Below are 10,095 nucleotides of genomic sequence, written 5' to 3' on the forward strand. Positions count from 1 at the left end.
ACGGACCCCTGTCCTGGGCCCTGGGTGGAGCGGCAGCCCGGGGGACCGGGCCCAGGGCCGGAGCGCCCGACCCGGGGCCCCGACCGGGCCCCTGGACCCAGCCGGGGCTCCCAGGCCCGGAGGCACAGGGGAAGCCTCCCCGGGCCCGCCGGACCCCGTCCCGGGCACCCTGCCCCGCGGCAGGACACAGGACGGAGCCCGGGGTGGGGAGGCCACCCTCCCCGGGGCCCTCAGGGGCCCCGGGTGGGGCTCCTGAACCCAGCCAAGCACGGGGAGGCTCCCCGGGCACCACGGAACCCCGTCCCGGGACTTTGGCAGTGCGGCAGGCCGGGGGACAGGGCCCAGGGACGGAGCGCCCCACCCGGGGCCCCGGCCGGGCCCCTGGACCCACTCGGGGCTCCCAGGCCCGGAGGCGCAGGGCGAGCCTCCCCTGGCACGCCGGACCCCGTCCCGGGCACCCTGCCATGCGCCAGGACCCAGGACGGAGCCCGGGGTGGGGAGGCCGCCATCCCCGGGCCCTCAGGGGCCCCGGATGGAGCTCCTGAACACAGACAAGCAAGGGGAGGCTCCCCGGGCACATCGGAACCCCTTTCCGGGCCCTTGGCAGTGCGGCAGGCTGGGAGACAGGGCCCAGGGCCGGAGCACCCGACCCGGGGCCTGCCCGGGCCCCTGGACCCAGCCGGGGCTCCCAAGCCCGGAGGCGCATGGGACGCCTCCCCGGTCCCTCCGGACCCCGTCCCGGGCACCCTGCCACGCAGCAGGACCAAGGACAGAGCCCAGGGTGGGGAGGCCGCCCTCCCCGGGCCCTCAGGGGCCCTAGCCACTGCTCCTGAACCCAGCCAAGCAAGGAGAGGCTCCCCGGGCACATCGGAACCCCTTCCCGGGCCCTTGGCAGTGCGGCAGGCTGGGAGACAGGGCCCAGGGCCGGAGCACCCGACCCGGGGCCCGGCCGGGCCCCTGGACGCAGCCGGGGCTCCCAAGCCCGGAGGTGCATGGGACGCCTCCCCGGTCCCTCCGGACCCCGTCCCGGGCACCCTGCCACGCAGCAGGACCAAGGACAGAGCCCGGGGTGGGGAGGCCGCCCTCCCCCGGGCCCCTAGGGGCCCCGGACAGAGCTCCTGAACACAGACAAGCAAGGGGGGGCTCCCCGGGCACAACGGAACCCCTTCCTAGGCCCTTGGCAGTGCGGTAGGCTGGGAGACAGGGACCAGGGCCGGAGCACCTGACCCGGGGCCCGGCTGGGCCCCTGGACACAGCCGGGGCTCCCAAGCCCGGAGGCGCATGGGACGCCTCCCCGGACCCATGGAGCCCGTCCTGGGCATTGAGCCATGCCGTTGGCCTGGAGATGGGTGCCCCGGACGCCCGGGGGAGGTCTGTCCGGGACACATGGAGCCCGTCCTGGGCATTGAACCATGCCGTTGGCCTGGAGAAGGGAGCCCCCGGACGCCCGGGGGAGGACTGCCCGGTACCCGTGGAGCCCTTCCCGGGTACTTTGCAACGCCGTTGGCCTCCTGGAGATGGGTGCCCCGAACGCCCGGGGGGGAGGACTGCCCGGGACCCGTGGAGCCCGTCCTGGGCACTCTGACAAGCTGTTGGCCCGGGGAAGGGAGCCCCAGACGACCGGGACCCGTGGAGCCCGTCCTTGGCACTCTGACAAGCCGTTGGCCCGGGGAAGGGAGCCCCAGACGACCGGGATCTGTGGAGCCCGTCCTGGGCACTCCTTTCCTGTATGCCGTTGGCCCGGGGAAGGGAGCCCCGGACGTCCGGGACCCGTGGAGCCCGTCCTGGGCACTCTGAAATGCTTTGGCCCGGGGAAGGGAGCCCCGGACACCCGGGGGAGGACTGCCCGAGACCCGTGGAACTCGTCCTGGGCACTCTGACATGCCGCTGGCCCGGGGAAGGGTGCCCCGGACGCCCTGGGCCCGTGGAGCCCGTCCTGGGCACTCTGACAAGCCGTTGGCCCGGGGAAGGGAGCCCTGGACGCCCGGGACCCGTGGAGCCCGTCCTGGGCACTCTGAAATGCTTTGGCCCGGGGAAGGGAGCCCCGGATGCCCGGGGGAGGACTGCCCGGGACCCGTGGAACTGGTCCTGGGCACTCTGACATGCCGCTGGCCCGGGCAAGGGTGCCCCAGATGACCGGAGCCCGTCCTGGGCACTCTGATATGCCGCTGGCCCGGGGAAGGGAGCCCCGGACGCCCGGGGCCCGTGGAGCCCGTCCTGGGCACTCTGACAAGCCGTTGGCCCGGGGAAAGGGAGCCCCGGACGCCCGGGACCCGTGGAGCCCGTCCTGGGCACTCTGACATGCCGTCAGCCCGGATGGAGCCCCGGACGCCCGGGGGACGAATGCCCGGGACGCATGGAGCCCGTCCCGGGCACTCTCCCATGCCGTCAGCCTGTAGCGCCCCGACACCCAGGGGAGGACCACCGTGGAAACCATGGAGCCCGACCCGGGCACTCTGCCATGCCGTCAGCCTGGATGGAGCCCCGGACGCCCGGGGGGACGAAGGCCCGGGACGCATGGAGCCTGTCCCGGGCACTCTGCCATGCCGTCGGCCTGGATGGAGCACCGGACGCCCGGGGGACAACTGCCCAAGAGCCATGGAGCCCGTCCTGGGCAATTTGACATGCAGTTGGCCTGGAGGAAGGAAGCCCCGGGTGGCCTAGGGAGGTGTTGCCCAGGCATATCCCATCTGGTCCCCATGGCAGAGAACCACTGTGAGAAGTTGGCCTGATGTGCAGTGTTCACTATTCTAGTGATCACTATATATCAGTCCAAACAACCCTTATTGATGATTGGTTGTAAGTCAACCTTATAGACCAGCTATCCTAGTAGCATGGATACGAGCAGTCTAAGGCTAAGACTCTAGAGGGCGTGTTAAGCCAGCTGTTTTACCATCACATTACCCCTTGAACACCCAGTGAAAGGACACCACACAAGTGTTATGAAAATAAACAGTGTATTTATTAGAATCACAACAACCCTGTACTCTTTATGAGGACAGGGTGCTAGGCACACAACAAAAACTCTCACGAAAATACTTAAGTTAGCACGTTATACACAAATGCCCGAGGGGCACGAAAAACCATATATTCTAAAAGTGGAATGCGAAATTACTAGCAGGTAAGTACAGTACTAATAGGCTTTGGAATCGCTAGGACTTGACTATAGAATCGTTAGATTACTTCTAGGAGACCTAGGGGACTCGGGTGCAGAGTGTGCACTCTCACGCGGGATGCGGGACAAAGTCTATGGAAGCTAGTAAAGGCAAAGTTAGTGTTCACGGGCGAACCCGACCTGGTAGGAAGAAAACGACAGTGGATCCTGACCCTAGGATAGTGAGGATATGCTGGGACACCGAAGTGCCGAAGTTACCTAGCCCAGGGGCTGCAGCTGCATAGGTCTGAAAAGACGTCGGGGATCTCGTTGCCGGACCAGGAGCCTGGAAGAAGGAAGTTGCTGGCAGGCGACCAGTGAAGGAAAGTTCGTTGGATCCAAGCCTGGATCGAGGAAGAAGAAACCTGAAAGCAGAGGGGACCAAGTTCTTGAATCACTAGCCAGTGATTAAGTGGGCACCAGGATGGCACCGGGCGAAGTCACCTCGACTAGGTGGGTGGGCGACGCTGGCTCTGCAGATCTCACGGACCAGGAGGCGTTGTCGGCGACCAGGATGGAGAGGCGAGCTGTCCCACGATGGATGAAGCTGTCGGCGTCGAAGTTACCCAGGATTGGGCAACAAGCCTTGGCTAATTCAAGCCCACGCGGTGGACTCAAAATGGCGTCTTGAGTGGACCAGGAGGGTCCGGGGGGCTCCTCTTTTGGAAGGGAGCAAGGGCCAGCCTGGAGCAACCAGACCAGCAGCAGAAATGTCGTCGGGCGTCGTTCAGAAGGCCACAAGCCAGCGGGCTAGTAGCCAAACAACGCGGTGAGCAGCAAAAAGCAGAAGGGCCCCACGCAGATCGTGGAGATGCTGGGAGGCTGCACTTCGGTGCTGGAGCTGCTCAGGGTCGGGGCTTCTCGGACCCCAAAGCACTCACCAGGAAATTACTCGGCGGGCTTGCTGGAAAGAAGTCGTGCAGTCTTGAAGATGGCCGGTCCCTCGAGGTCTCATCACACCCACGAATCTCAGCGTGACTGATGATGCAGGTAGAGGTCAGAGGTGCCAGGGAAGCCGGTTCTCGTCGAGCTGGGCAGTCTTGATCCGGAGGAGAGACTTGCAGCAGACCGCAGTGTTCTTAAGATGGTGCCTGCGGATGCAGGGTGACTACTCCTTAGTCACAAGGGAGAAATCTTAGGAAGAAGTCTTGAGTTCCTTTCGTGGAAAGTAGTTTCAGGATTCAAAGATGATCTGATTTGGAAGGGGGCCAGTTCCTACCTTTATCCTGTAAAAAGGGGCTGGCACGCGACTAAGTCCTGCCCTAGGGGTGGGACTAGGAGGGGGGTGGTTACACCCACTTCCTTGGCGGGCTTTTCCCCAGCACAGGGTCTGGAGTGACCCTGGAACTGGTTCCAGCCAGCCTATGCACAGTGAGCACCGGGGTGCCACGTGCAGTCACCTTCCTCTAAAGCCCTGCCTACCTACAATACACAAAACCCTGTCTGGGACGGTGCTGGCACCGCCCCTGGCAGGAAACCCTTTGTCCTTATCTCCTGCTCTGGGAGGACTCCCAGCAGCAGGAGGGCAGACTTGTGTCTCGGTGGCAGCATCCATTTTGTGGAGCTGAGGCTCTGTTTGACTTTAACCGGGGTTAGGGGTTACATACATGTTGTGTCCCTCTAGAAGGGTGGAATGCTAACCCCGTCGCCAGAATTGGCGAGGGGTTAGTATTCCAATTCGTATGACACCTTACTCGACATGTTTTGATAAAGCGATACCAGAGTTGGCATATAACCGCGAGGATTATAATGCACTTAAGAGTATATGGTATGCGATATCATGGAAACGGCTAAGGGATGGATCCCGAAAGCCGTAGACAGGCTCAGCTCATGCCAGAGCACCATCTCACACGATTCCAAGCACTCTGCCTTCAGGATTGTTAAGGCCTGCCATAGGAGTGACTGATAGGAGATCTGTGTGTCCATTTTTAGGGTTAGATATAGGTATACTATATCTAAAGCAAAGGGTGAGTACACCACCTTGCCCCAGCTGTCATGCAGCCAGTTGTGTCAGTTTAGTTAGTCAGCCCAGGGGTGGCATAATACATGCTTCAGCCCCTGGGAGACTTCTGGGTACACCTCAGCCCTGAGTACAGGGACTTGGAGAGGGCCCAGTGCCAATTCAGTACCTGAGTACAATTTGGATAGAGAGAACAGCTAGGCTGTGGGTCTGATTAGCAGGCCCACAGCCAGGGAAAGTCGTAAACCAGTGCAGCAAAAAGCAAAAATCTGGGTGATCATAGGATTGCAGACCCTACTCTCCTACATGACCCCCCCCCCCCCAAACTTTGGGACAATAAACTAACCTTGACCAGGTGAGTCTTCTTGCTCTAAGTGGAAATACCTGGAGAGCCCATCAGCATTGCTGTGATCAGTACCAGGTCTATGCTCCACTGTAAAATCCATCCCCTGTAGGGAAATGGACCACCTAAGCAGTTTGGGGTTTTCACCCTTCATCTGATTTAGCCACAAGAGGGGCTTATGGTCTGTCTGAATGGTGAAGTGAGTGCCAAACAAGTAGGCCCTCAGCTTCTTCAGGGCCCAGACCACAGCAAAGGCCTCCCTCTCAATAGCTGACCAATTTTTCTCTCTGGGTGTCAACCTCCTACTAATGAAAGCAATAGGCTGATCATTACCATCAAAATTCAGTTGAGACAGAACAGCCCCCACACCCAACTCAGAAGCATCTGTTTGGACAATGAATGGCTTGGAGTAATCTGGACTCTTTAGGATAGGTGCTGTGCACATGGCCTGCTTTAGGTCATCGAATGCTTTCTGACAGCTTGCTGTCCACTGAACTTTCTTTGGCATCTTTTTGCTTGTCAGGTCATTAAGAGGGGTCACTATGGACCCATAATTTCTGACAAACTTCCTATAGTACCCAGTCAGGCCCAAGAAAGCTCGAACCTGAGTCTGGGTGATTGGAGGAGTCCAGTCCTTGATGGCCTGTATCTTACTCTCCAGTGGCTGAACCTGGCCTCCACCTACAAGGTGGCCCAGGTATACAACCTGTGTCTGCCCTATCTGGCACTTTGTGGCCTTGATAGTGAGGCCTGCCTTTTGCAGGGCCTCTAACACTTTCCTCAGGTGGACCAGGTGATCCTCCCAGGTGGAGCTAAAGACAGCAATATCGTCAAGATAAGCTGCACAGAAGTCATCCAGCCCAGTGAGGACTTGATTCACCAACCTTTGGAAGGTGGCAGGGGCATTTTTCAGTCCAAAGGGCATTACCACAAATTGATAATGCCCTCCAGGGGTAGAAAATGCTGTCTTGGGTTTGGCCTCCTCAGCTAACCTGATTTGCCAATACCCAGCTGTCAAATCAAATGTACTTAAGAAGTTGGCAGAAGCCAATTTATCTATAAGTTCATCTGCTCTTGGTATTGGGTGGGCATCAGTCTTAGTGACTGCATTGAGGCCTCTGTAGTCTACGCAAAACCTCATCTCTCTCTTACCACCCTGGGTGTGAGGCTTTGGCACTAGAACTACTGGGCTAGCCCAAGGGCTATCTGAGGGCTCAATGACTCCCAGCTCCAACATTTTCTGCACTTCAGTTTTGATGCAGTCTCTAACATGATCAGGCTGTCTGTAGATTTTACTCTTGACAGGCAGACTGTCTCCAGTGTCAACATCATGGGTACACCAATCAGTTTGGCTGGGTGTCAGAGAGAACATATGTCTGAAGGATTGCAAGACTTGCCTGCAATCCTGTTGCTGATGTTCAGTGAGGCTGCCACAAAAGACAACACCATCAACTGATCCATCATCAGGATTCTGAGTGAGCAGGTCTGGGAGAGGGTCACTCTCTTCCTCCTGTCCCTCATCTGTGGCCATGAGCAAGGTCATGTCCTTCCTGTCAACATATGCCTTGAGCCTGTTAACATGGAGCACTCTGAGAGGGCTCCTGGGAGTTCCAAGGTCCACCAAGTAGGTAACCTCTCCCTTTTGCTCAATGATGGTGTGGGGCCCAGACCATTTGTCTTTCAGAGCTGCTGGGGCCACTGGCTCCAGCACCCACACCTTCTGTCCTGGCTGGTACACAGTCAGAACAGCCTTTTGGTCATGCCAAGCTTTTTGAAGTTCTTGGCTGGCCTCAAGGTTTTTGGATGCCTTTTCCATATACTCAGCCATCCTGGAGCGGAGACCAAGTACATAGTCCACTATGTTGGTGGCAGGCTTTTTGAGAGGTCTCTCCCATCCTTCCTTCACCAAACACAGAGGTCCTCTTACAGGATGCCCATACAGAAGCTCAAAAGGGCTGTAGCCAACCCCCTTCTGTGGGACCTCTCTGTAAGCAAACAAGAGGCAGGGGATCAGGACATCCCATCTTCTCCTAAGAGTTTCAGGTAGTCCATGAATCATCCCTTTCAGGGTCCTGTTGAATCTCTCAACAAGCCCATTGCATTGTGGGTGGTAGGGTGTGGTGAACTTGTAGTTCACACCACACTCCTTCCACATTGCAGTCAGATATCCTGACATGAAGTTTGTACCTCTGTCAGAAACGACCTCCTTAGGGAAACCCACTCTGGAGAACACTCCAACTAGGGCTCTTGCCACTACAGGGGCTGTAGTGGTCCTAAGGGGAATAGCTTCAGGATACCTGGTGGCATGATCCACTACCACCAGTATAAACTTGTGCCCTGATGCTGTCTGGGGTTCCATTGGACCAACAATGTCAATCCCCACTCTTTCAAAGGGAACCCCCACCACAGGTAGTGGTATGAGGGGGGCCTTTGTTGTGCCACCTGACTTACCACTGGCTTGGCAAGTGACACAGGAGCGACAAAACTCCTTGGTATTCTCATTCATATGGGGCCAGTGAAAGTGTGAGACAAGCCTGTCCCAAGTCTTTGTCTGACCTAAGTGACCTGCAAGGGGAATCTCATGGGCCAAGGTGAGAAGGAAACCTCTCAGAGACAAGGGGATGACCAGCCTCCTGGTTGCACCAGGCTTGGGGTCTCTTGACTCAGAGTACAGGAGTCCATCTTCCCAGTATACCCTGTGGGCACCTGTGGCATTCCCTGCAGCCTCAGCAGCAGCCTGCTGTCTGAGGGGTTCAAGGGAAGGGCAGCTCAACTGTTCCTTCCCCAGGTCTGCTCTGGAGGGTCCCCCTGAGCCCAGAAACTCAACTTGATCAAGTTCAAGCTCTTTAGGCTCAGTTTCCCTCAGCTCTTCCAGATCAGCCTCCTCAGAGACTTGATCCTCAACCTGGGGTAAGAGGGAAGGCAAAGCCTTACCCTTACTGCTCTTCTTCTTGGAAGGTGTCTGGTCCATCATTTCAGGATCCAGCACCTGTTCAGTGGGGCATTTTCTGGCCTGTGACCTAGTCACAGCAAGCACATGTGCTGGCAAGCCTAACATTTCCATGTGAGTCCTCTGCTCCACTTCTGACCATTGTGATGACTCCAAATCATTGCCCAACAAACAATCCACTGGGAGGTCTGAACTGACTACAACTTTCTTTTGTCCCTTCACTCCACCCCAGGAGAAAGCCACAATTGCCACACTATGACTAGTAGTGACATTGCTGGCATTGGTCACCAGGAAATCAGTACCTGGCATGATCTGTCCAGGGTCCACAAAGTTAGGTGTCACCATGGTGACACTGGCACAAGTGTCCCTATAGGCCTGAGCCATTTTGCCATTTATCAAAGGTGTCTGCCTGTATTTGCCCAAAGTATTGGGACTTATCTCAGGGGACATATCCATATCCCCTGTACAGACAAGGACAGCCTGAGTGAGTGTGCCAACTAAGTTGTCAGACCCCTCAGTACCCAAGGTTAACCCAACTAATGCCTTGGGAGGTACACTACCACTACTGACTGTACTAGGGGGTGCAGTTGCCTTAGGGGCTGTAGTGGCAGGAGTTTGTCCTCCTCTTTTGGTGCACTCACTAAACCAGTGAGATTTACTTTTACAGTACTGGCACCACCTTTTTGACTGGCCTTCTTGAGTCTTCTTCTTCTGGGAAGCCTGACCCCCACCCTCTTTGGTTTGTTGGGGACCTGGTGAAGACTTCTGGTCATTTGCTCATTCTTAACATTACCCTTCTGGTCTGCTTTCTTCTGACCACCCTGGTTCTGGTTCTGGTTCTGCTTGATCCTTGTCCTGACCCATTTGTCTGCCTTCTTTCCCAATTCTTGGGGAGAGGTCAGATCTGAATCAACAAGGTGCTGGTGCAGCAACTGGTTCTGACAATTGTTTAAAATTTGTTCTCTCATCATTAGATTATACAATCCTGTGTAATCTGTAACCTTGCTACCCAGCAACCAGCCCTCCAAAGCCTTAGTGGCACAATCCACAAAGTCAGACCAGTCCTGAGACTGAGTTTTCTGGGTGTCTCTGAACAGCAACCTGTACTGCTCAGTGGTTAAACCAAACCCATCAACCAGTGTATTCTTCAGGACCTGGTAATTGTTAGCATCCTCTACTCTTGTAGTGAGGAGCTTATCTCTACCTTTACCATCAAAGGAGAGCCACAGTATAGCTGCCCACTGACTCTGGGGAATGCACTGCACAGTGCAGGCCCTCTCCAGAGCAGCCATCCATTTCTGGATATCATCCCCTTGCTTAAAGGGGGGCACTATTTTAGTCAGGTGTTTAGTATCTAAACCCTTCTCTCTATCTCTTGGGAGATTGCTGCCACCAGTGGGAGCTAGCCCACTCATCTGCTGCTCTCTAGCAAAGGCAAGCTTCTCTTTGGCCAGGGCAAGTTCTTCCCTTTCAATCCTCAGTTCAGCTTGTCTCATTCTAGCTTCATGCTCTTTTCTCTGAGGGGAAGTAAATCTCCTCTGTGGAGGATTCCTTCTCCCCTGAGAAGAGGCATTAGAGTGCAGAGATCTATTGGAGTCCCTAGAAAGAGATCTATCTCTCCTAACTCCAAGGTTAGGCCCACTTCGGGTTAGTACTGGGGGTCCCCCAGATCCTAGCCCAAGTAAGTC

This window comes from Lissotriton helveticus, chromosome 5_1 (assembly GCF_964261635.1).
Source record: "Lissotriton helveticus chromosome 5_1, aLisHel1.1, whole genome shotgun sequence".
NCBI classification, from domain to species: Eukaryota; Metazoa; Chordata; class Amphibia; order Caudata; family Salamandridae; genus Lissotriton; species Lissotriton helveticus.